The sequence below is a fragment of the Podarcis erhardii genome, assembly GCF_964252035.2.
Source record: "Podarcis erhardii genome assembly, chromosome: 9".
Taxonomy (NCBI): domain Eukaryota; kingdom Metazoa; phylum Chordata; class Lepidosauria; order Squamata; family Lacertidae; genus Podarcis; species Podarcis erhardii.
The window spans coordinates 9264080-9290251 of NC_138512.1; positions in this window are offsets into that span (position 1 = coordinate 9264080).

Genomic DNA, 26172 nt, shown 5'->3' on the forward strand with positions numbered 1-26172 from the left:
ACCGGTGGCGCCAGGACTAAACTCCCAAAAACAAAGACACCATTAACACTGCCTAAGCTCTTCTGATTTTTAGTTTCTGTTGTTCCTTTCTTCTTTCATCATATGAGATTTGGGGAAATTAAAGAAAATTATGTTCTGACTCAGACTACATATTCAAGCAGCCTTTAGAAGTGATCTAAGCAGTGCTTAACATCTTATATCCTGCTGATTGCAAATGCTTACCTGCTCTCATTTTGCAAGACCCGATCTCTCTGTGTGAGTCTTGCAATTTCCCTAGCACTGATTGACGGGCGGGTCAAAAGTGACAATTATGACCAAAGCCTGATTCAGAATTTCAAAGGCTACTTTTTCTAATAACTGAGAACAGGAAGCAGCAGGATAACACTTCACAGTGACCAAAGAGCAAAGGTCCTTCAAAAAAAAGGAAAGGAAACAGACTTTAAGTAATATCAGAACTCTCAGGAAGTTTAGGAATCAAAATTCCACGTGTAAAAGGAAAAAGTGAAGTAGCTGACCCTGGAAGCATTTGTTTATTTAGTTACAAAGCAGTGGCCTTATATAGAAACATGGCGTGTTGAAGAACCCAGTCCAGTTTGGATTGCAATCTTAGACATACAACTACCTGGGAGTGCGGGTGATGGATAAATCCAGTTCTGTTCACACCTACCTAGTTCAAGCTTTCTGAATTGAAAGCACAGGTATCTTTTGAAATCTATACTTCTCTGCATTTTACAATGCAATTCTCTAGCCAGGTGCAAAAAAATGGGTATACGGTGGTACCTCAGGTTAAGTACTTAATTAGTTCCAGAGGTCTGTACTTAACCTGAAACTGTTCTTAACCTGAAGCACCACTTTAGCTAATGGGGCCTCCTGCTGCTGCTGCACCGCCGGAGCATTATTTCTGTTCTCAACCTGAAGCACTATTTCTGGGTAGCAGAGTCTGTAACCTGAAGCGTATGTAACCTGAGGTACCACTGTACTAGAGCAAAGTATGCAGAAAAATGCATATCTTGGTGAAAGCTGCATTCAAAATGCATTGTTATTAGGAAAAACTGCCTTGCAAAAATATGTATATTAGGCAAAATACACACTTAAATGCTGATGAATTTTCACAAGAACATTTAGTAACTGAAATGGAAATGGGGAGAACTGGATTGAAGAATTTCTTGCCTGCCTCAATGTGTCATCCTGGTTGTCTTGGTAACTGCTGGGTCACTGAGCTAGGCTACACATCAGTCTGCCTCTATATGTTGTTGTTGTTATTGTTGTTGTTGTTGCTGTTGATTCAATTTATACACTGTCCTATACCTGGAGGTCTCAGGGCAGTTATCAAACAAGACCACACATCTAAAATCAAACCAAAAACAATAACCCAATACCCCCCCCCAAAAAAGAACCACATTCTAAAAGGGTGTTGGATGTCAATAAGATCAACCAAAGGCCTGGTTAAAAAGGAAAGTTTTTGCCTGGCACCTAAAGTGTATAATGAAGGCACCAGGTGAACTTCCCTAGGGAGAGCATTCCATAGATGGGGTGCCACTCCAGAGAATATCCGTCCTCGTGTTGCCACCCTCCAGACCTCTCGAGGAGGCAGCACACGAAGGAGGGCCCTGGTAGGTTCATATTTAGCAGCTGCCAGGACTGAAGGTTCCTGACTTCCACCCTTTCCAAGTCTCCATCTCTCCCAGTTGTTTCCAAGCAGTCACAAACTGTGGACTCCTCTGCTCTCTGTTCTGCCCTCCTCATTAGCTTGCATCTTCTTGGAGATTGGGGGAGGGAAGAGGGGACCTTATTGCACCAGGAGAGGGAGAGTCCTTGGATTCTTCAGCAGTCGGTTGACTGGGCAGTCTCCTCTGCTTCAGCCTCAGAGTCTGAATTGCTCCCTGCCACCAGCTCTCCCCGCTCACTAAACCCTAGCGCCCCTTCAACACCCAACCCCTCCTCCCAATCTTCTCCCTCTGACCTCTCCTCAGTGTCCCACCACTTATCTCCTGGCCCTGAGCTTTCCTCCTCTGGGGGTTCCCCTTGGGGGCTCCCTGGCTGGTTCTTCCCACTACTCCTCTTCACCCTGCCAGTCCCCGAAAAACAAGGTAAGGCACTGGCAATGGAGCTGACGTTCTTCCAGTATCGTCCCTTTGATTCTGGGACCATCTTGCCTAATCTTTCATACCCAGATCAGAAACGTCTGAAAGCAAGCTTCTGCATACATAACTCCAGCTGGATAGAGAATCATCCAAACAAGAGTGCTGCAAAGCTAGGGCTGTGTGCACACACAGGCCTTTTGAAAATGAAGAGATCATGCAGACTGTCTGTCTGTCTCCCCAGTTTTCAAGGAGCTAATCAGCAGGATCCCAGCTTCTTAACAAGACCTGACAGCTAAGTTTGTGGATTCGCTGTTGGATTGGAGTCAGCAGGGATCAAGTTTTTCCTAATCTATATTTATATCAAAATGAGAAAATGTAAGACTAATTGCACAGGACAGCATACAATGTCATGCAAAGGGAAGGGCAATATGCTTTATGGTCATATTGGCCTAATACTGTATGCCAGGTTAGAAGATATGCAGATGATACGTGACTAGTCATGTGTGTGTGTTTAATAGCAGTCATGGCTGCCTGGCAGTTTAAGTGGAGCAATGATATGTTCAGGATTTGCTTAACCCTTTCCCCTCCTGCTATTTTCCTGCTGAAAATCACCCTCCCTAAGTTGGTTTTCTCCTCACAATGGAGCAAACCCCATATCTTTTCTTTTGCGGGTAATAATTCGGCTTGAGCAGGGGGAAGTTTGAGCAGAAAACCCTGCTGCGCTCCCATTCTTGGAAGGTGTCTTTCCCCCCAAGGTTGCTTTTCTAATTTTCAAAAAAGGAAAAGGAAAAGAAAAGAGTGAACACATTTTCCCCAAAGTGTGAACCAACACAATTTTTAAAAATTAGATTGGCCAAACTAACATCCCACTTGAGTGAAGTCAGTGGAATTCAAACTTATCTGAAGTATTCTTTATACACGTATTCAATTCTTGTCTGATACCTTCACCTGTGGAACTTGCCTTCTCCCGAAAGGAAATCTGTGTTTATTGCTTGAATGACTATCCCACTACGGCAAGATACAATATGTAATTTAATTCTTTGAATTTTATGGCAGTGGAAAAGCACCAGAGAATGTACAGCATGATTATTGAATCTAACCTTGAATTAAATTACTCTTACATAAAAATCAGAGTAGCGTGCTATATACTCTAAACATTCGACTTTTCTATTCTGCTATAGCTGCAAAAGCTAAAGGTGTCCTTGAAGCCGTAGGCATTTAGACATTTTAGGATAAATGATCAAGGCGCCTTGAGGCATTCTACCTGCGTAGAAAAACAACCTGTGAACACCAAGAGTGGGGATGAGTATGCTACCGTTTCCACCTCTGTCCTCATGAAGGCTCTCCATGTAGCTTAGAACCCTGATCTTCTAGCTAAGACTTCAGAAGGACACCATCCATGGAAGGGGATGGGTAGAGTTTAGTATACTCACCTCCATTCTCCCCACTTCTGTGCTACTTTTCGGCATAGGTGAAAAGTAGGCTATGCTATGCTGAAAATCAGTGCTACGAAAAGGATGCACATGTTAGCCCCTCTGGTTTCATTTCTGATGACTCTAATGAATCTCTGTTTGCCTCTGGTGCAATCACTGCTCAGAGTGGAGCTGGAGAAATGGGCACTGTTTGAAACTTATTTTGTTTCTGTATCTGAATCTAGCATTGGGTGATGTATATCGAGAGCCGCATGCGTATTTAGGCAAGGGAAATTGCTAAACGTCTTCTGGGGGAAGATATAGTATGTTTAGAAATGTGCCAGGTATATTGATTAGTTAAAGAGAAGGGGGACTTAAATTCACCTTCTAATACATGAGGCAGCTTACTGCTTGAGATGCCACATTGACATGGCTAATTGCAAGTATACTCATAAAAACGCAAGCCAGTGCATTCTGAAAGATGAGGGGGCACCCACTCCTAGCATATCATGAAAGAAAACCATGTGATTTCTCCATTTGGGAAGCATTGCTAGACAGATGCATGCAACAAACTTATGGGATTTTTTGAAAACAAACAAACAAATAGATGATGATGGTGAAATGGCGAAAAATAGTAAAAGAAGAAGAGAAGAAGAAGAATTTGGATTTGATATCCCACTTTATCACTACCCTAAAGAGTCTCAAAGTGGCTAACAATCTCCTTTCCTTTCCTCCCCCACAACAAACACTGTGAGGCGAGTGGGGCTGAGAGACTTTCAAAGAAGTGTGACTAGCTCAAGGTCACCCAGCAGCTGCATGTGGAGAAGCAGAGACGCGAACCCGGTTCACCAGATTATGAGTCCACCACTCTTAACCAAATTTGGGAAAAGATTGGGAACCATTGCTCCCAGTGTAAGGATAAGCTCAAGTATGTTTTCAATGTTACCTCCTCTATCTTGGTTAGAAGGTTAGGGTAGCAAGAGAGTCAGGGAGGGAAAGAAGCCCAGAAGAGACCATTTGTATAAACATAGCTCATTTGATGCGTTTCTCCTCTAAGACTGAGAACACTACACTCAAATAAAATGTTTGGGTGATACTAAGTATAATATCATTTTTTTCCCTCTGGATCTCATTGCATTTTATTGTAATGCACAAAGGGATTTTCTGGCAACAGTGGGGAAGTCTCGGGCGGTGATTAACTACTCTTTCCTTATGTCACAGAGTGCAGTCAGAAACATCTCAATGTTCTGACTGTGGTGAAAGAGAAATAGTGAAGGCAACACCTCGGAAAGTAGGATTGGGTATGGTCCAGATCAGGCATAGGCAAACTCGGCCCTTCAGATGTTTTGGGACTACAACTCCCATCATCCCTAGCTAACAGGACCAGTGGTCAGGGATGGTGGGAGTTGTAGTCCCAAAACATCTGGAGGCCCGAGTTTGCCTATGCCTGGTCCAGATGGTCAAGGGGAAGGTGTTGACTTCCACACCTTCGTTATGAACTTCCAGAAAATTGACTGCTCTCTCTTGGAAACAGAATGCCAAATTACGTCTGCTCCAGCTAGATTTGTTTGGGGAGGTGTGAGAGAAGCAAAGGGTTATATAAAGGTCTTCTTCCCTTGAGGGACATTGGAAGCGTGATAAACCTAACAAATGAGATGAATCTCTCCTGCGAGGCTGACCTTTCTGCCAAATAAGTTGGTCTACCATAGAAGAAAGCTCAGTGGCTTTCCATGGGTCATTAAAACTGAACAGAGCTTCTGGTGATTGGCTAATTTATTCTTTCTCCATGTCTAATGATCTGTGAGGTGAAACATTGGTAGCAGATATGAAAATGCATAGCATGATTAGATTTCAGATTGAAAAATGCTTCCATCAATCTCCAGTCTTGTTAACAGGGGACTGCTGAGAGCAGTTAAACATTCAATCTTAGCCCATGGAAAGAAAATACATTCTTTCCCTTATTAAAGGCAAAAGGGTGATGTTTCCTCTTATGAGAATCAGTTAAAAGGCATCAATTAGAAAGGAATAAATAAACTATACGTAGATGTGAGATTTAACAGTACTGCTGGATAGTAGTTCTTCTCATGTATGTAGCTTAGTCTGGTCCAATAGATCCCTATCCCTTTGAACCTTCCAATAATGCACTAACATTTGAAGACACCATGCTCCAGAAACTCTCTCTTATGAGTACAGGTTACTGCACATTTTAATGATACGGCTTTCTCCACTATATGTACTCCCCATGAGAACTCACCAGGCAGCCATCATATTAGAATTTATATGGCAAATAAAAACTGTCTATTCCATCCAGCTTTTAATGGATAGTTACTCCATTTCCTTTGGAAGGGTTTTGGGTAGTTATGTTTTTAAGTGATATTTAATAGCATGTTGCTTTTTTAAAGGCATTCTTTTGTTAAATGACCTAAGCAGAGTTGGCACAATGACACATACCTATGGTGTCCATGGACTGGTCATGTTTGGGTGCTCTGTCGATGCTAAGCAGAAAACTGTACGATGGACACCATTTGTCCATATTTTTGTGTAATTAAATTGGGTGGGTGACGAATTTGTGTGCTCTACTTTTTGCAGTGGACCAAGATTATTATTATTATTATTATTATTAATAATAATAATAATAATAATAATAATAATATATTTATTATTTATACCCCCGCCCATCTGGCTGGTTTTCCCCAGCCACTCTGGGCAGCTTCCAACAAAATATTAAATATGAACACAACACAGCACAACAGTGCCATCTCTGCTAGAATGTGTGTCTGAAGAAGTTAGCCATGTCCAATTAAAAAAAGTGCCATTTTTTATTTAAAAAAAGACCTATTGGGATAGCAAAGAGCATCAACAAAGATGTTTTTAAAATAAAAAAAATGAGAGGAATTTGTTTCGTAGAAATATAAATAATATTTTATATGCCAATGGCACTCTGAGAATGAAAAGTGATGTGCAGTACATTAAAGACTAAAACAGCTGTTCGTAATCAGTGTCCAAATTTCATGTCAGTTAGGTCTGAAGAAAATATCTAAAGATTTAGAAGATACCTAAAGAAGGTCTAGATACCTATGTTGAATCTGTCTTTCTGGGACAAGGTCTTGAGATTTTTCTGGATAAAATCGATGATTTAGATCTCTCAGCTAACTACCTTGGTTGTCCTGGTAAATGGCCTGTGCTAGGAGATAGGTGGAAGTGTGTGGCCTTTAATTTGCCTAGACCGCTCACTAAACATCATTATAGAATTGCTATCTTCACACAAGCACTTTCTATTTTAACAGCTGGGAGTCAGTCAGATATATAACGAGTTCAGCTTTCCTCTGGATGACAATCTGTTGAATGTTTGCCTGTTATTGCGGTTATTTTAAAAACACAGAGCCTCTGCAACAAGGCAAGGTGCAGATTCTGTCTGTAATATATACGGTATTTCACAAAATGGGTGAGTGGCTGAAGTCAGGTGTGAAATCTTTGAGCATAATGTTGAAAAGGCAGGCTTGCAGTCCTAAACCTTTTGTGATTTGTTGCCCTTTCCTGTCCCCATAAAAGCATTTAAACACAGTATCAGTAGCCACACACATTTCTGGCAGCGACTGGTCACTGATTAATTCACTCTGCAACACTGAGGATTGTAACCTTTTCAGATGTAAATTATGTTATGCTTTGTTGAAGAACATGTAACTGGAAAACATAAGTTCATGCCAGCAGAAACAATCAGTGTGAAAGAGAAGTGGTGCAAGAATAGTTGTTTCAGCAAGCATTTAATTATCTCAAGTGATATTAATCAGCAAGTTGGCTTTGGAGCACATCTCTCAGCATAATTTAAGGAATGTCTCTATGGGAGCCTACCCCGTTTTATATTCTGATCATTAAGGAGATGAGTGACTTCCCCTGGTCTTGTGTCAGATTGGCTCAGAAAATAAGTCGAGCGGCTTCCTCCCCCAAATCAGAAATAGTTCTGCTTATTTTCTGAGCCAAACCAACTTCCAAGCATCAACAGAGTAGACTGCAAGACAACCCAGCTGTGCATCTAGTGCACAAATGATGCTAGGCTGGTCAGAAGGCAAAAGTCAGATCAGGAGGACTGCAAAACCAGCCTGCTGAGCTGCAATCAGCATGGTTCGCTCCAAATCATGTAGCAAGTGCCTTACAGGATGTCATTAAAGGCTATGTTCTAAAAGGTTCTCAGTAGTGTTCCCCAATTGGTTGCAGATGTTCAAATCTCTTCTATCCAAATAGGATATTGGAATTGGAACTGGGGAAATCATGTGCTATATCGTCCTTTTTTGAAGAAAGGACAGTTGTTTTTATCCTCTCCTACTTACTTATAAAGAAAATGTTTTTTTAAATAATAATAAATAATAATAATAAATTTTATTTATACCCCGCCCTCCCCAGCTAAGACCGGGCTCAGGGTGGCTAACACCCAATATAAAAACAAATTGATTGAAATACAACTTAAAAACAAGATTAAAATACAACATTAAAACATTAAAATATTAAAATACAGCCACATTTCAATGGAAACTCAAATAAAAAACTTTTCTGGGGATGATAACGTCAAGTCTTCACCGAGGCTAACTTTCCAGACTGGTCCTACATAGGCCAGAAAAAGGCCAGGGAAGTCCCCAAATAGGAGTTCCATCACAGGAGGGGAAAGGAAAAAAGAAGAGGGGGGGGGGAATCAAATTGATTCCAAGCCGAAGGCCAGGTGGAACAACTCTGTCTTACTCTGCAGAAAGAAATCAGATCTTGCAGGGCTCTGGTCTCATGAGACAGAGCGTTCTACCAGGCCAGAGCCAGTGTTGAGAAGGCCCTGGCTCTGGTTGAGGCTAATCTAACTTCCTTAGGGCCTGGGACCTCTAAGGTGTTGCTATTAATGGACCTTAAGGTCCTCCGTGGGGCATACCAGGAGAGGCGGTCCCGTAGGTACGAGGGTCCTAGGCAGTGATACAAAACAAAACAAAACAAAACAAAACAAAACAAAACAAAACAAAACAAAACAAAACAAAACAAAACAAAACAAAACAAAACAAAACAAAACAAAACAAAACAACACCTCCAAAAATGGGCCACTGAACTTTCAGGACCTATGAAATAATAATGACAACAACAACAACAACAACAACAACAACAACAACAACAACAACAACAACAACATTTTATTATTTATACCCCGCCCATCTGGCTGGGTTTCCCCAGTCACTCTGGGTGGTTTCCAACAAAAGATTTAAAATACCTTAAAACATCAATAATTAAAAACTTCCCTAAACAGGGCTACCTTCAGATGTCATCTAATAGTTAGATAGTTGTTTATTTCCTTGACATCTGATGGGAGGGCGTTCCACAGGGCAGGCGCCACTACCAAGAAGGCCCTCTGTCTGATTCTCTGTAACCTCGTTCTCGCACGGAGGGAAACGCCAGAAAGCCTTCGGAGCTGGACCTCAGTGTCCGGGCTGGACGATGGGGGTGGAGATGTGTGTGTGTGTGTGTCTGTGTGTGTGTGTGTGTGTGTGTGCAGTAACTGATCTTATTGCCTTTTGAAGGTTATATTAACCCAAAGGAGTAGATCACCTTTTAAATGTTATTAGAATGATATTAGACATACTGTTCTAAAACGTCAGAACAGGAAACGTTCTCTTTTGCATTCTCCCTGCTGTCTCCAAGTTTCTGGTTTCTTGCAGCACCCTCTGGTGTCATATTTTAATAACGTTAAGAGCAGAACATCATGTGACCATATGGTAATCAGAACCATTCTGTAACTCTTTCTTAGCTTTAAAAACTATGAGTGTAGATCCGCTCCTAGTTTCAGGGGATTGCACACCATGAGATTTTTTTAAAAAACAACCCTCTTATGCTGTACTCCACACACTGACAGCAGTAAAGTAAAGTAAAGTAAAGTAAAGTAAAGTAAAGTAAAGTAAAGTAAAGTAAAGTAAAGTAAAGTAAAGTAAAGTAAAGTAAAGTAAAGTAAAGTAAAGTAAAGTAAAATGTAAAATTTATTACCTGCTCTTCACTAGCAAGTTACAACAATTTACCATGTTTTTCCTGTGTATGACATGCCCCCATGTATAAGACTCCTATTTTGGGGGACTCAAAATTAAAAAATACACTCAGCACTATCCGTCTACAGTGGTGCCTCGCAAGACGAAAAGAATCTGTTCTGCGAGTCTCTTTGTCTAGCGGTTTTTTCGTCTTGCGAAGCAAGCCCATTAGCGGCTTAGCGGATGAGCACTATTAGCAGCTTAGCGGCTTTTAGCGGCTTTTAGCGGCTTAGCGGATAAGCGGATAAGCGGATAAGCGGATAAGTGGCTTAGTGGCTTAGAAAAAGGGGGGGAAGGGGAAAAAAGTTGGAAAAACTCGCAAGACATTTTCGTCTTGCGAAGCAAGCCCATAGGGAAATTCATCTTGCGAAGCACCTCCAAAATGGAAAACCCTTTCGTCTAGCGGTTTTTTCGTCTTGCGAGGCATTCGTCTTGTGGGGCACCACTGTATAAAGCAACCCCAATTTTTAAACATTATTTTAACATAAAAAACCCCTAGTCTTATACATGGGAAAGTACAGTAATTTTTTTTAAAAAATTAAGAACAATTAAAAGAAACTATAGTATCAGGATTACACCTGTGGGAGTAATTCTACAACTTAAGGGCAGCCACAGAGAATGCTGTCTCCAGGGTCACCACACCCTGGACTTCTGAGCTGGGAGTGGGGATGCAGAAAAACATAATAAATACAAAGCACTTTTGTCCCAAGCTGGCTAGAGCCCTCCTGTTAGGGGGTGGGGATTCACTGCAACATTTTTGTGGGTCCCTACTTGTATCTGGGAGGCAAGCCCCTCATTCTTGGGCAAGGTGATTGAGCGGGTGGTTGCCGAACAACTCCAAGCACGCCTGGAGGATGTGGACCATTTGGATCCCTCCCAATCGGGATTCAGGCCTCATCATGGGACTGACACTGCCTTGGTTGCACTGGTTGATGATCTCCGGCGGGCTAGGGACAAAGGTGAGAGCTGTCAACTCTCACTCTTCCTTCATATCCCTCCTCAAAACCCATTTGACTTAACTCCTTTCACTGCAATCCTAACACTGTTGATTCAGAAGTAAGCTGCACTGAGCTAAATGGGAATTGCTCCTCACCCAGAACAAATATTTTGTATACGTAAGGGCATTGGTTCACATGGACCGTCTAGAGGGGCTGGGAGCTGGGGGCACTGTTATACAGTGGTTTCGCTCCTTCCTCCTGGGCCGTGTTCAGAAAGTGGTGGTGGGGGATGAGTGTTCAGACCCCTGGGCCCTCACTTGTGGGGTGCCTCAGGGTTCCGTCCTCTCCCCCATGCTTTTTAACATCTATATGAAGCCGCTGGGAGAGATCATCAGGGGGTTTGGACTGGGTGTCCATCAATATGCAGATGATACCCAGCTCTACCTCTCTTTCAGATCAGAACCAGTGAAGGCGGTGAAGGTCCTGTGTGAGTGTCTGGAGGCGGTTGGAGGATGGATGGCGGCTATGGATTGAGGCTGAATCCTGACAGGACAGAAGTACTGTTTTGGGGGGACAGGGGGCGGGCTGGTGTGGAGGACTCCCTGGTCTTGAATAGGGTAACTGTGCCCCTGAAGGACCAGGTGCGCAGCCTGGGAGTCATTTTGGACTCACAGCTGTCCATGGAGGCGCAGGTCAATTCTGTATCCAGGGCAGCTGTCTACCAACTCCACCTGGTACGCAGGCTGAGACCCTACCTGCCTGCGGACTGTCTTGCCAGAGTGGTGCATGCTCTAGTTATCTCCCGCTTGGACTACTGCAATGCGCTCTACGTGGGGCTACCTTTGAAGGTGACTTGGAAACTACAACTAATCCAGAATGCGGCAGCCAGACTGGTGACTGGGGGCGGCCTCTGAGACCACATAACACCGGTCTTGAAAGACCTACATTGGCTCCCAGTACGTTTCCGAGCACAATTCAAAGTGTTGGTGCTGACCTTTAAAGCCCTAAACAGCCTCAGCCCAGTATACCTGAAGGAGCGTCTCCACCCCCATCGTTCTGCCCGGACGCTGAGGTCTAGCTCCGAGGGCCTTCTGGCGGTTCCCTCATTGCGAGAAGCAAAGCTACAGGGAACCAGGCAGAGGGCCTTCTCGGTAGTGGCGCCTGCCCTGTGGAACGCCCTCCCATCAGATGTCAAAGCTATAAATAACTACCTGACATTCAGAAGACATCTTAAGGCAGCCCTGTTCAGGGAAGTTTTTAATCTGTGATATTTTAGTGTATTTTTGGTTTCTATGGAAGCCGTCCAGAGTGGCTGGGGAAACCCAGCCAGATGGGCGGGTTACAAATAAATAATAATAATAATAATAATAATAATAATAATAATAATTCATTGTTTGTTAATCCGTTTTATGTCATTGATTTACAATTAAACTTCATAAAACCTAATCCCCAACCAACTAAAACATCAAAACTAAAATCAGAACAAGTAACAGAAAATACCCTGGGTATTTTCCAAAGCCTGTTGGAATAAAAATGTATTCACCTGATTATAACAATTTCCAGGAAATGCAATAGTTGGACATGCAAAGGGGAGTCATTTTATAACACCAGGGCCAACACCAAAAAAGTCCTGCTTCAAGTTAAACATCCCAAAGGACCTGAATTGGTAAAAAGACTTCATTACCGGTTTAGAAAATTTCAGAGCGGAAGGGAATACTACCATTTCCTCTTCCTCTTCCTCTGTCATGCCTTTTGTCTTCCATACTGTCAAAGTGTATATTGTAAATTCTTTGGGGCAGAAATCTGTTCCTTTCTGCTTATGTTACATAGGTTTTTGACAAAACAGTTCAGTGGCTTGAATAGCTGCTAGTTTGGTATTGCTATGCCAAAAATGTCTTTAAAAAAATGAATAAATGAAATTTCCCATCTTGCCAGACTTCAAAGATCGTAAGATGCCATTCCTTTATGTTCTTTCCAAAACCAGCTGTTTGCACTGAATACCCTATTCTAGTATGCATCGGCACATTTCTCCTGCTTAAGCCTTCCACAAATTTAATAAGAAGCACCTGCAGAACATTGGGACGTATGAGGAACCGTCATAATCAAAATTGGCTGCTGGGGTTCTTAACAACAGGTGAAATTATTAATAATCATTCTTTGCATGTAGCCTTGTGATCTAGACTCATGGATCACAGCTTAAATAGCCAGCTACAAATATCCTGAACTTTAGACATGGTAAAACTAAATATAATATTTTTATTCCTGCAGATGCAATAAGGCCCTTAATTGGAAAAAATGTCATAAAATCTGCAATGTATGTAGAACATGTTCTATAGTTTCACGAAGAAGTACCCCGCTCTTTCCCCCTCTTCAATTTATCGACTCGGAGAATATCATACTTTGTCTTTTTCCTGCAAATCAAATACTGTGGGACTAAGTGATTTCCAATATATTTAGCATGTCAACACAGCAATACAAGCACAAAGTGAAAATGAATTTGTAAATCCAGATGTAGCCCTTGGTCACTTCACTAGCAAATGTCCAGGGATGCAGGTGGCGCTGTGGTCTAAACCCCTGAGCCCCTTGGGCTTGCCAATCTTAAGGTTGGCAGTTCAAATCTGCACAATGGGGTGAGCTCCCATTGCTTTACCCCAGCTTTTGCCAACCTAGCAGTTATAAAGCATGCCAGTGCAAATAGATAAATAGGTACTGCTGCAGAGGGAAGATTGATGGTTTTTCTATGTGCTCTGGCTTCTGTCATGGAGTTCCGTGTGCCAGAAGCAGTTGAGCTGGCCACATGAGGTGGGAAAGCTCCCTCAGCCTGGGAGAGGAGATGAGAGCCATACCCCACAGTCAAATTCAACTGAACTTAACCGTCCAGGTGTTCATGTATTGGAGTAATCTTGCTTGATCCTTTTCTAATTGTGTGTGTTCATTAGCCTGGCATGTAGTTCTGCTCTAATATCCTCTCTACATGTTTGGGTTGGAGTAGGCAACAGAATTACCCTTGTTCTTATCAATGTTGGAAATTTCCCTCAATCTGCCTTATTGAATGCTTCATAGAATCATAGAATTGTAGCGTTGGAAAGGACCCTGAGGATCAACTAGTTCAGGCACCCCCAAACTCAGCCCTCCAGATGTTTTGAGACTACAGCTCCCATCATCCCTAGCTAACAGGACCAGTGGTCAGGGATGATGGGAATTGTAGTCCCAAAACATCTGGGGGCCCGAGTCTGGGGGTGCTTGATCTAGTCTAATCCCTGCTATTCAGGAATTTGCAGCTGTCCCATACGGTAATTGAACCTGCAACCTCAGCATTATCAGCACCATCCTCTAACCAAGTGTGCTATCGAGGCTGACCCTGGATAATACAATATTTGAGTGACCTTGGTAAGGCAGCTTGTTGTTTTGCTGTTCAAAATAGAAAAGAAAACACAGAAGTATGGTACCCACAGCCACGAACATTTCTAGGTTGGTACAAGGGGTAAACCCTTGAAAAGAAGGCTCTTTCTTCAAGGAAGCTAAGTTTTATTTAATAATCTTGACTCATGATTTTTAACAGTTCAGCCTGCAAATGTCATAACTGTACTCTACCCGAACACACAGAGAATGCTTTTAAGGAACTGAACTCTGTATTAAACACATCCTACATAGTCATATTTTTTCATCAGGGATGAGCAACCTGCAGACCAAGACCACATTTTGTGTGACCCACAACTTTGTTCCATATGGATGACAATGAAGGGAAAGGGAATAGCTGGAAGGGGGGAGGGTAGGGAGAGAATCTGGATGGAAGAAAGTGAGAGATGAGAGGGGGTGCCCTGCTCGCAGATTACCGTGAGGTAATGTGGCTTTTAACAAAAAATAGGTAAGAAAGATTTTGTGGTGAATATTGCAAATTGTATGAAACCCTGAATGGTTTCAGTTCAGAAGTTGTCAGACACAGCTATTCCATTCCACGTGACAATTCACCTGAAACGGTGTGAGTGTGCATTTACACATTCTTGCTGCAAAAATGAGAGGAATGTGAGTCTCAAGCTACACCTTCTATCACATCTCATGTATGAAATGGACTACATTAGATTGCAAACATTAGGAAGAGATTTTGGCACCAGAACGCACAAATTCCAGAGGGAAAATACTATAATATGAGGTGCCAACTGCTCAAATAATTGTCAGTATAATGGCAAAAATTGGCAGGGGCAGCTATTCCCTTAATTTTTTCCCAAAAGCGAAGATTTATATCATGGGAGGCAAGGCCTGACCTTAACCTCTGCAGATGCTCTGATCAACAGACAGTGATCAGCCATTGCAGTCCAGGCAGAACATAGTAGCAGCTGTTGTCTCCCTGTTCCCACTGATGGTCTGAGACCAGATGGAAAAAAATGGTAAGACAGTGTCTAACAGAAGGAAGAATATACCATGGTGTGGAGGAGAAAGCCATGGTGAATTAATCCAAGAGACACTCAGAATTCCAGAAAGGTGAGCAAGAGAATTCCTTGAAGAGAAGGAATTGGAATAAACTGAGTAAATATGGAGGTGAACAGCAATACATAACCTTAGTCTCCAGCCCTGCAGATTGTTCATGACTAGGAGATGTGTCACACATCACACAGTGCAAATCTGGTTATCTACTTCAAAAAGCTCACATTTATTCATTTCATAACATTTATACACTGCCTGGCTGTAAAAAACAGCAACACCCCAAACCCAACAACCTCAAGGCAATTTATAGAAAGATAAAGCAATACAACCAAGAAAAATTCACCACCATACTTAAAAACGTACAAACACTGTGGGAGATATCTAGCCAGTTTCTGACAGCCTGAGATGTGTAGCTATGTGATAACATGTACATGCAAGCATTTAGTCACTTTATGCTATAGTTCTAGGTGTATCTTAGAAATACCTCTAAAAATAAGGATGGGTAGAAACATTTGCTACCAGATGAACAAATTGAGGTTGATTTATGGTTGCCATTTTTGTTGGTTTTGGTGGTTGGAATTTAATCTCCAAGACAGTTTCAGGGGCTTAAGCTTCCATCAAGGAAACTTTTTACCCCCATCTTTCTTTCATTTTTTTTTTTTAAAATACACATGTACCCAAAAACTTCCTTTTTCAGTTTTTAATGCCCCTGTGCTGGAATTGTAGGTTCTTTCTCACTCTTCACTTCAGTGTTGCCTCTGCAAACTCCGTCGAAATCCCAAAGCAAAATGAAAAAAGACCACAGGATTCCTAGGACACTAGAAAAAACCCAAACTCAAACACAGAGAGTCATTTTGAATTGCAATTTTCAAAATCGACTGTTGCTGTTAAACAAGCCCCAGAGCAAAATTACCTAAATGGCCTTATCCCTGGGTGTTTGGGTTTTATCTCAGTCTATATGTTAATACGAACAGTGACAATCCCTCCCTTTCATGATTGTCAGTGAAGAAACAGCTTTGACCACACCATTGCCATTCTCTTTCTCAAATGTTTCTTTAAAACTAGTTTAACTTCTAAGTCTGACGCCGCTGCTTGTGAACCTGCATTGCAAGGTCATCTTTCTCAGGTCCACTTTCCTCCGTTGTTGCCATCAGTCTTTAGGAGAGACTGTAAACATTCCATAAAATATGATTTATTGTAAAATAAATGAGAATCTATATCCTACATGCAATTCTTCCACTTGAGTTTATTGGGGGTGGGGGTAAGAATTATCACAAGGTCACTTTGCAGATGACCTTCATCTACCTTGTACTATTTCTAACACTGTTATTCCTCTGGGATTTTGATTTCCATTGCCCTTTATCACCTTAGTTTGAAGAGGTCACTAGGTTAAACAAATAATAGTTTTGGAAGAAGAGAGAAGGTGAAGGATGGAATCTTTTTCTTTTCCATAGTAGCACTGTTCTCTTCATCCATATTCCCCCTTTGACTTCGGGATTCCTTGATCTTGCTGCCAATGCATTAAATATATACCAATTTTCTATTTTTAATCTTTGGACTTTGTTCAGATGGTTGTGCATAAGGGACCTGCCATAGTTTGAGTGTGCCTTCTTTCATATTATTGATGTTTACCAGCACATAAATTAAATCATGAGAGAAGATTTGGAAAAATATTCCAAATTGAACTGAGAGTTCACCAATCAATTCTACTATATTTTACTGTATTTCAGATATGTGCATACAGCTTCATAGTCAGAATTTCTAATTATATTATTATTCTTTCTAGATAATTTCGTTTTTTTAAAAAAAACATTTTTATTTGGTTTTACAAATACAAAGTTATAAAAATCCAAATATATATCCATATACAGAGATTCCTTGAATCTGAGGACTTCTCCCCACCCCCCTCCATGGGGTCCCATTTTGAACATTTACAGCTACATATTCTTTGATATTCTAACCTTTATATCAATCCATATTGTCCATGGTCACTTTTACACTACAAGTGAAATAAAAATCCTATCAATGTTTCCATCTGCCTACAATGGTCTCCTAAATAACTAATCTTTCTAGATAATTTCTAATTATATTATGTTCCACAACTCAAAAAGTAGATGAAGCAACTGTCAGATTCAGCAAGCTCTCCACTCCCACAAAATATGAATATTTATATGATGTTCTTCAAAGCATTTTACCCCTCTTCAGCTGAAAAGGCTCCCAGAAAAACCAATAATCTCAATTTGGATTTGGGCTCTAAATGAATCCAAACCAAATTGAGGTCTGATCCAAATCACCAAATCAGGCTCTAAATTGAATCTGGGCTTGGACTTGCACAGAACTAGGTCTTCATGTGTTATGTATTTTCTACTCAGAAAAAGACACATCATGGTTGAGTTAAATAGTTCCTTGTCTCTTTTTAAGCTGAAGCTCGTAGACTTTTCTTCAGCTGGAAACAAAGGAAACACACACATTAAACTTTGAACCAAAGTATCATTCTAGCTTTATTTAATTGTACTTGTCATCATGATAATAATCTTACACTCCATCCTGGCCAGCATGAGATTTAGGTGGTTTTTCAATCCACAGTTCATTTATTTAGACTCTCAGCTCCTTCTGACGTAAGCAGATTTTTTTTTAAAGTTCAGTATACACAGAAGTACTCAGTACAAAACTACATTGGGGTTAAACATTGCTCATTCAGATTTCTTTGAAGTTGTTGAAAATACTTGTTGGGTTTTGCGATCAGGTTTCAAGAGGCTTTTTCAAATTCACACACACGTAATATGGCAGTGCAGAGGACAGGATTTTGGAACCTCGATTTCCACATGTAAGACACACACGGCTGAATTCCTCATTGCTGTCAACTTTTCTAGATGGGCCTAGGAATAAATTTGTCTGCAGAGAGTTAATCAGCTGATAAGGGCATACAGAGAAGACTACGTTGAAGCAAAACATTGCAGCCTTTAGTCAATGTAATGTACATTGGTTTCCAAGATTTCTAGGTGAGCCCAGGATTCAGATTTGGACGTCCATTCTCAGGACAGAAAGTTTACACCTCAAGGTCACCAGCTAGATTCACATTACTGCCTTTGAATCATGAGTCAATGACTTTGCAATTGGCTGTAACAATGTTAGTTTGAATCATAACTCTGAAGAAAAAACCCCAATTCATTCTGGAATTAAAAAAAAAAGTTTCCCAATTTCAAATATTTTACTCTAAAAGGAGAGGGGAAACCTTTAAACACTGTTTTAAAAAACACCCAATGTATCCCATCCCTTTTCCTGGGCTTTCATATCTCTACCTGTGCCCCTCTACTCTTGAGCTACAGCCTTAGGCCATGTGCAGGGATCAGAAGTTTATCTCCTTTAAGAGTTGGCGTTCCCATACTACAATAAGGCTCCACACTGTGACATCACAAGGCCCCACCCCATGATGTTGAGAGCCCCCCCCCCATGAGTGCTAGGGGAAGCTGCAGACCTGGTATAACACCAGTGCTTTCCCCCCTTTAAAAAAAAATGTTTAGGGGTACTCTCATTTTTCTACTCATACTGAAATGCTGCCCCTCAATGAGGCCAAACTTAGATTCACCAAATGTTTAGGGGTATGCATGTTAAGAGCATCCTACTCTTGTGTAGGAACCTGGTAGAGACACATGCCCAACTAGCATGTTCTGTCCCTCCTGGTCAATAATTTGGAAGCTTCAAAAGCTTTCTTCTGCCCGAACATCACAGCGCCTGATGCCTTGGAGACATCAGCACACTTAAGGATCCGCAAAGTATTCGCAGTTTGTGTAACAGAACTCAGTAGCACAGCATTTTGGCTAATCTACTTTATTTACATATAATACACTCAGGGCATTCTGACTTAGCTCCTGCCTCTTGCTCATCAGACAGCAAAGAGAGAAAGAACAAAGGACATTAGTCCCACTTCATGGAACACAGTAACACAAACATCCTGTCTCCGTCACTTCCCACACTGTGGAATGAAAACATACACCGTCATGTGATAGACAACAATCCCATGACTGCAGACACGGGGAATGAATCTCAACAATGCATACCCCTGCGTACGCCCAGAAAAAAAGCACTGTATAACACTATGGCTGTGTAGCATTTTAAGGAGGCCCAGTAATGCTGGAGGCCCAGTTCAAACTGGAGTCCAGAAAGAAGACTCCATCCAAGGTAGCTGTAGCTGAAGCAATTTTGCCTCTGTGATCTATTACAGCCATCTGCAGACAACTCCTCTCCTGACCTCTTTCAGCATGACTGACCAATCCCTCTTCACCTGCTCACTTTTCCTGCTTTCTTCTTGCATCAAAAACAAACTTAATGGCCTAGGTACAGAATTGTCATGGCTGCAAGCTTTAATTAGCAGGGGTTAGCTTTGGTCAGTAGGGCTGAAAGTTAAATTCACTGTTGATTTATTATCTCAGATTAATAAATGAATCAATCATTTAAATCAAAAGGATTATTGGTTGAAGACTCTGCATTTCAACTCGCATAATAAAACTTTAAACAGTACATAACATATGAAGCTGTCTTATACTACAGATTGCCTATTGGGCCATCTAACCTAGTGTTGTCCAAGGCAGGTTTCGCAGGTGTGCTACCTGAGAACCTTTAAATGGAGAGGTTCCACATCTCAAGCAGCAGTTCTATGGGGTTTTACAGGGATGGGGCTTTCATTTGGGTGGGTGTTGTTTTATTTGGGGGGTGGGGTTGCTTTAAATTGTTCTTAAATGTTATAAGCCGGGGTCCCCAAACTAAGGCCCGCGGGCCGGATAAGGCCTGAGGGACTCGTTTATCCGGCCCTCAGTGACCCCTGCCGCCCACTCTTACTGGCGCTGCACAACTGCCCACTTCCTGAAATTGCTTGTGCGCATGTGCAACGTTATTTGCGCATGCGCAAGCTTTATTTCCGGTGCACATCCGGGTCGAAGGAGGCCCGTGCACATGCGCACAAGCTATTTCCAGTGCTCCTCCAACCCGGAAGTGCACTGGAAATAGCGTGTGCGCATGCATATGGGCACACGCTCCCCCACCTTCCAGCCCGCTGTGCGATTGGCACTGGAGACACCGGCCTGAGGTGCTGTTATATGCTCACTTATAGAATCATAGAATCCTAGAGTTGGAAGAGACCACAAGGGCCATCGAGTCCAACCCCCTGCCAAGCAGGAAACACCATCAGAGCACTCCTGACATATGGTTGTCAAGCCTCTGCTTAAAGACCTCCAAAGAAGGAGACTCCACCACACTCCTTGGCAGCAAATTCCACTGTCGAACAGCTCTTACTGTCAGGAACTTCTTCCTAATGTTTAGGTGGAATCTTCTTTCTTGTAGTTTGGAACCATTGCTCCGTGTCCGCTTCTCTGGAGCAGCAGAAAACAACCTTTCTCCCTCCTCTATGTGACATCCTTTTATATATTTGAACATGGCTATCATATCACTCCTTAACCTCCTCTTCTCCAGGCTAAACATGCCCAGCTCCCTTAGCCGTTCTTCATAAGGCATCGTTTCCAGGCCTTTGACCATTTTGGTTGCCCTCCTCTGGACACGTTCCAGTTTGTCAGTGTCCTTCTTGAACTGTGGTGCCCAGAACTGGACACAGTACTCCAGGTGAGGTCTGACCAGAGCAGAATACAGTGGCACTATTACTTCCCTTGATCTAGATGCTATACTCCTATTCATGCAGCCCAGAATTGCATTGGCTTTTTTAGCTGCCGTGTCACACTGTTGGCTCATGTCAAGTTTGTGGTCAACCAAGACTCCTAGATCCTTTTCACATGTACTGCTCTCAAGCCAGGTGTCACCCATCTTGTATTTGTGCCTCTCATTTCCCCCCCCCCCCAAGTGCAATACTTTACATTTCTCCCTGTTAAAATTCATCTTGTTTGTTTTGGCCCAGTTCTCTAATCTGTCAAGGTCGTTTTGAAGTGTGATCCTGTCCTCTGGGGTGTTAGCCACCCCTCCCAGTTTGGTGTCATCTGCAAATTTGATCAGGATGCCCTTGAGTCCATCATCCAAGTCGTTGATAAAGATTGTATTTTGTATTTATATTTGTGGGCTGGGGTATTGTTCAGGGGCTTTTGCTGGGGAATGTATTTTTATTAGTTTGCATACATTTGTATGGTTAATTGTTCTAATTATTTTTATCATGTGTTTTGTGCTTTTTATATTGTAACTTCATGTTGTGAACCGCCCCGAGACCTACGGGTCTAGGGCAGTATACAAATTTAATAAATTTAATACAAATTTAATAAATAAAAATAAATACCACTGACCTATGTTCTCTCCCTCGTCTACCCCCATGTGCCACTTTACTTTTACAGTGGTATCTTGGTACTAGAACGGCATGGCTCCCGAACGCCGCAAACCCAGAAGTAAGTGTTTTGGTTTGCGAACGTTTTTCAGAAGCTGAACATTCGACGCAGCTTCTGCTTGCGAGCAGGAAGCTTCTGCAGCCAATCGGAAGCCGCGCCTCGGTTTCGAACGGCTTCACGAGTTGAATGGACTCCCGGAACAGATCAAGTTCAAGAACCAAGGTGCCACTGCAGTTGTGGCAAAACCAGCTGTGCAGCATACTGGTAATTGATTTCAAATTATTCCTGTGAAAATGCAGAGCAGAATACTTTGAAGTGTTGGTGCTGGGTGGCAACTTAAACATTTATTCTCAATTCCATTTCTTAAACAGAATGGTTGTGTCTAGCCTGTCTGCTTTCAAATATCACATGTGGGTTTTTTCTGTTTTTTTGCAGCCTGGGCTTCTTGCCAACAACAAGGAGAAAACAGCTTTTCACTCCTTAATTTAAAAGGTTAAGTTCAATTCCACTGGAACTCTGGAGTCCTGACAATCGACACCGACTTGACGTTGTTATCAATCCTGTACTGGTGGAAAGGCCAATCACAGTGAAGAAAAGTGACACTGAGGCTTCCGGTTCTGCTCTGCCTTAATGGAGGCAGCCCCCACAACAGCCACCCCACCCATTTGCTCCACCACTCTGGACGGCTTCCAACATATATATATATAAATACTAAAACATTAAACATTTAAAAACTTCCCTATACAGGGATGCCTTCAGATGTCTTCTAAAGGTTATATAGTTACTTATCACACTGACCTTGGGAGAAAAGCAATGACAAACCTAGACAGCATCTTAAAAAGCAGAGACATCACCTTGCCGACAAATGTCCGTATAGATAAAGCTATGGTTTTCCCAGTAGTGATGTATGGAAGTGAGAGCTGGACCATAAAGAAGGCCGATCGCCGAAGAATTGATGCTTTTGAATTCTGGTGCTGGAGGAGACTCTTGAGAGTCCCATAGACTGCAAGAAGATCAAACCTATCCATTCTGAAGGAAATCAGCCCTGAGTGCTCACTGGAAGGACAGATCCTGAAGCTGAGGCTCCAATACTTTGGCCACCTCATGAGAAGAGAAGACTCCCTGGAAAAGACCCTGATGTTGGGAAAGATGGAGGGCACAAGGAGAAGGGGACGACAGAGGACGAGATGGTTGGACAGTGTTCTCGAAGCTACCAGCATGAGTCTGACCAAACTGCGGGAGGCAGTGGAAGACAGGAGTGCCTGGCGTGCTCTGGTCCATGGGGTCACAAAGAGTCGGACACAACTAAACGACTAAACAACAACAACATCACATTGACTCCACACCTTCAAACATTTCTCTGATGAAAACAGGGACGTCCTAAGAAAAAGCTGGACATTCCAGGATCAAATCAGAAACTGGGATAGTTTCTGTAAATCCGGGACTGTCCCTGAAAAAATTGGGACAGTTGGAAGGTCTGCATTTTGGGATCTGCCTCAGGTGTCAAAATGTCTTGGGCTGGCTTTGCCAAATGTTTGGAGGGCAGCGGGTTGAGGAAGGCTGCTCCAAGCCCCCAATATTTCCATTTCTGTCTGCTGGGACTGTTGTTTCTCTTGGCCATCCCTCTAGCTTCATTCATCCAGGGGCTGCTTCCCTGCCACCTCCTCCTCTCTCCCTGATGCTCTCCAGCACACTTAAATGGTGAGGCTTTCCATCTTTGACTATCCCCTTCCCCTCCGATGGCTACTGATGGCTTTCAAGTGGGCCAGAAGAAACCCAGCACCCATGTGTGTTTGAACTGTGGGCATCTGTTGCAGAGCTAGGGCCTATTTAAAGCTCTTTCCTTAAAAACCCACCAGTTCCCAAAAGCCTCCTGGAATTAAACAATATTCATCTGCCAGCAGGAAGACAACAAAGAGGAAGGCAGTCTACTTTCTCTAAAGGAGGAAGGAAGTTCCATAGTCTGGTAGCAACCACCACCAAGAAGGCCCTCCCCTGTATCCCCACCAAATGTACCTGTGCAGGACTGAGAAATGGCTTCCCTCCAAGATTTTGGAACCCAGGCAGGTTCATATGGGAAAATACAATCCTTCCAATAGTCTGACCCTTATGCCACATGGGCATAAAATAATTCCATGTATATTGATCCTATCATTTGGAACATCAAAATTCCAGCATCTCACATTCAGGAGTGGGGTAGAAACCCTTTAATCTGTTTTGAAAGTTACTTTTTGTGTATTTAAGAATTGTTTTCTTATTGCATTTTTGTTTCAATTATTTATTACACAATACTCAAATCCAAAAACGAAGGAAAGGCAGTATAAAGTTGTTTTACATAAATGAATAAATAAATACACAGTAAGTCCCATTTGGACCCAGGACATCTTCATGAAGGCTGATATGTTCCACAGCCCATCCTCCCAGAGCAACACAGTTTCTACAAACATATAGCGTTAGGTGGTTAAAGGACACAAATTCAAGCTTCCTATGGTCTTTGAGCCCTTTAAATTGGTCTCAAGCATAAAACTTGCCTAAGGAAATAATATCTGATCTTGTAACATTTTGTCACTAAACATCAGAGTTTAAGAGATGGACCATGTGGAGACCTGCTCTGAGCCACCATGTGCTTTGCTTTTTAAATACAACTCATTGTCCCCTAAGGCACTGGTGTGATATTGTTTAAACAAACATAAGCCAATTAAAAAGCCAAAGAGATCTAAAGAAAAAAACGCTCTGAGCAGGAAAGGCCTCACGGGAAGATAATTTAAACCACAGATCAATAACAGTGGAAGATCTATTGTCCCCAAAGACTAAAATATGGCATGGTACAAATCTTGAAAAAGGCGTTTGAATGTTATGAGCAAGTGCATTATGAAAAGCTAGATCTCTACCATAATGACTTATAAATATTGGCAGAATCCTGGCTATTGAAAAAAATATATGTGTGAAGACTCTACTATTCAATGCATTGAACAAAATAAAAGCAGATTCAAGAGCTCACATTGTTGCAACTCAGATATTACAAAACTCAGGAAATACAGCCTAGGTTTACAACACACTGTCAAAAGGTATTAATATTGGGTTTTTGCAACTCTACTTTTTTTTTTAACTCTATTTAACAACATGCGGTACAGAAAAAGAATATGGATTAACTTCCCATCTACTTCAAATCATAGATACAAAGGATGTTTAACTCTTATTTTATAGCAGGTTTATTCATATTGGAAATTTACACCCTCACTTAAAACATATTCTCAGGATGGTTTGAAATACTTAATTAAAAAATGCAAGCAAATGCTGCTTCTTTGGTGATGTATAGCCACAACCATAGTATCAGGATCCAAAATCTAAAAAGAGCCTCAGCTCCTGGGATCCTCTCTCCTATGCCTACTGTTGCAGCTCAAGCACTGCAGGGATGCAGCCAAGCCTGCCAAGGAGCCGGGGGTTCACCGAGCTGAGAGGGTGAAAATGGTGACTGACAGGTGACCTCTCTGAGAAGCAGCTGCCGCAGAGGTGCAGCAAAGATCGCATGTTGCCTCCCAAGGAGGTTAAGGGGCAAAATCCTTGCCTTGCCCCGGGCGCTGCCAATGCATGCTACGCCACTACTCCCAAGTAGTGTTTAAATTGGGAACAGGTAGTATAATATGCTGAAAGGTTAAAATGATATTAAATCATGCAGCGTTCTCTGGTCAATCTGCAATAATTACAGTACGAGGCTATACGGGTCTGCTTAGATGTAAAATCCCACTGAAGTCTATTAGATTTACTGCCAAGTAAGCGTGCATATTGATCGCAGCTGAGGATACTTCAAAGTGGATAGTGAGAGGCTACATGCCAGCGCTTTCAGAAGATTAGTAATGGAAACAGACCAAGCTGCCGCCTAACACAGTCTTCTCTGGCGATCACTCATAGCCGAATAAGATTGTCTTCCATAAACATGGTTTGAACAATGAGTCCATAAGCGATAGTGGAGGCCAATTCTGGATCCACACGTCCTTCCACAGTGTAAAGCTAACACAGTAAAGCACATTTAGTGACAGAATCCTGCCAGCAGAGAGGGAGAAAAATGAATCAACTCATTTAGCAGTCCAGCTAAACTGTCTGAACTCAGAATCCTGCTCTTAAAGTTCCATCCATTCTAAACCTGCCCTTGATTTTATCAGTACAAGCCAATAGGGGAAGTCCGAATGTAATTCCGAGTTCTTAAGCTCACCACAGCAATCTCCCCCTTCTGCACCTCAAACACATCACTAAATACAGAGACTTTAAAAAATGTGGCTGGGGGCTGTACAAATAGAGCTTACTGGACAAACAATCAACTAATTGCAGGGTTTGCCAATGCATCACTTTTAGCTGCTCTGGCCATAGCAATTCCTCCACTTAGGATATAAGGAGGCAAAAGTGTTTTAAAAGTGAATGGGAGCTGGATGCAGGGTAGTGATGCTATTTGCCATTTTATTATCTGTATCACAGAGCTTCATTACTCATAAAGCAGTGCAGCTGTTGCCCACTCACAAAGTTCAACGTTTCACTTCCACTGGAATGAGGGGACATAAATTTTCCAATCTAGACTGAGCACAAGACCATTTCAGGTGTTTTTACTTATTTATTTAACTTTTTGCCGGTCTTACAGATTATTGATGGTTGCGGCGGCAGTGGCAGTTAGGGTCTTGCTAGTGATTGATGCCGCAGGTGCAGCCAGGGCTTGGAAGAGCTCCTACATCTTTTGTATGAGAATCCAGAGAATTTTCATTCACCATCTTTAATCACTTAAAATGATCAAAAAAGAGAGAAAACTCCAACAGTAAGTCAACTTCCTTAGAAAAAGATAAGTTATATTTACTTAAACAGGTTGGTTGCCAGGAGATGAAACAGAGGCCAGACCAAAACTTATTTAGCTTCTACAAAAAAGTGTAAATTTTGTGTAAGAAATTAACCATTCTGCA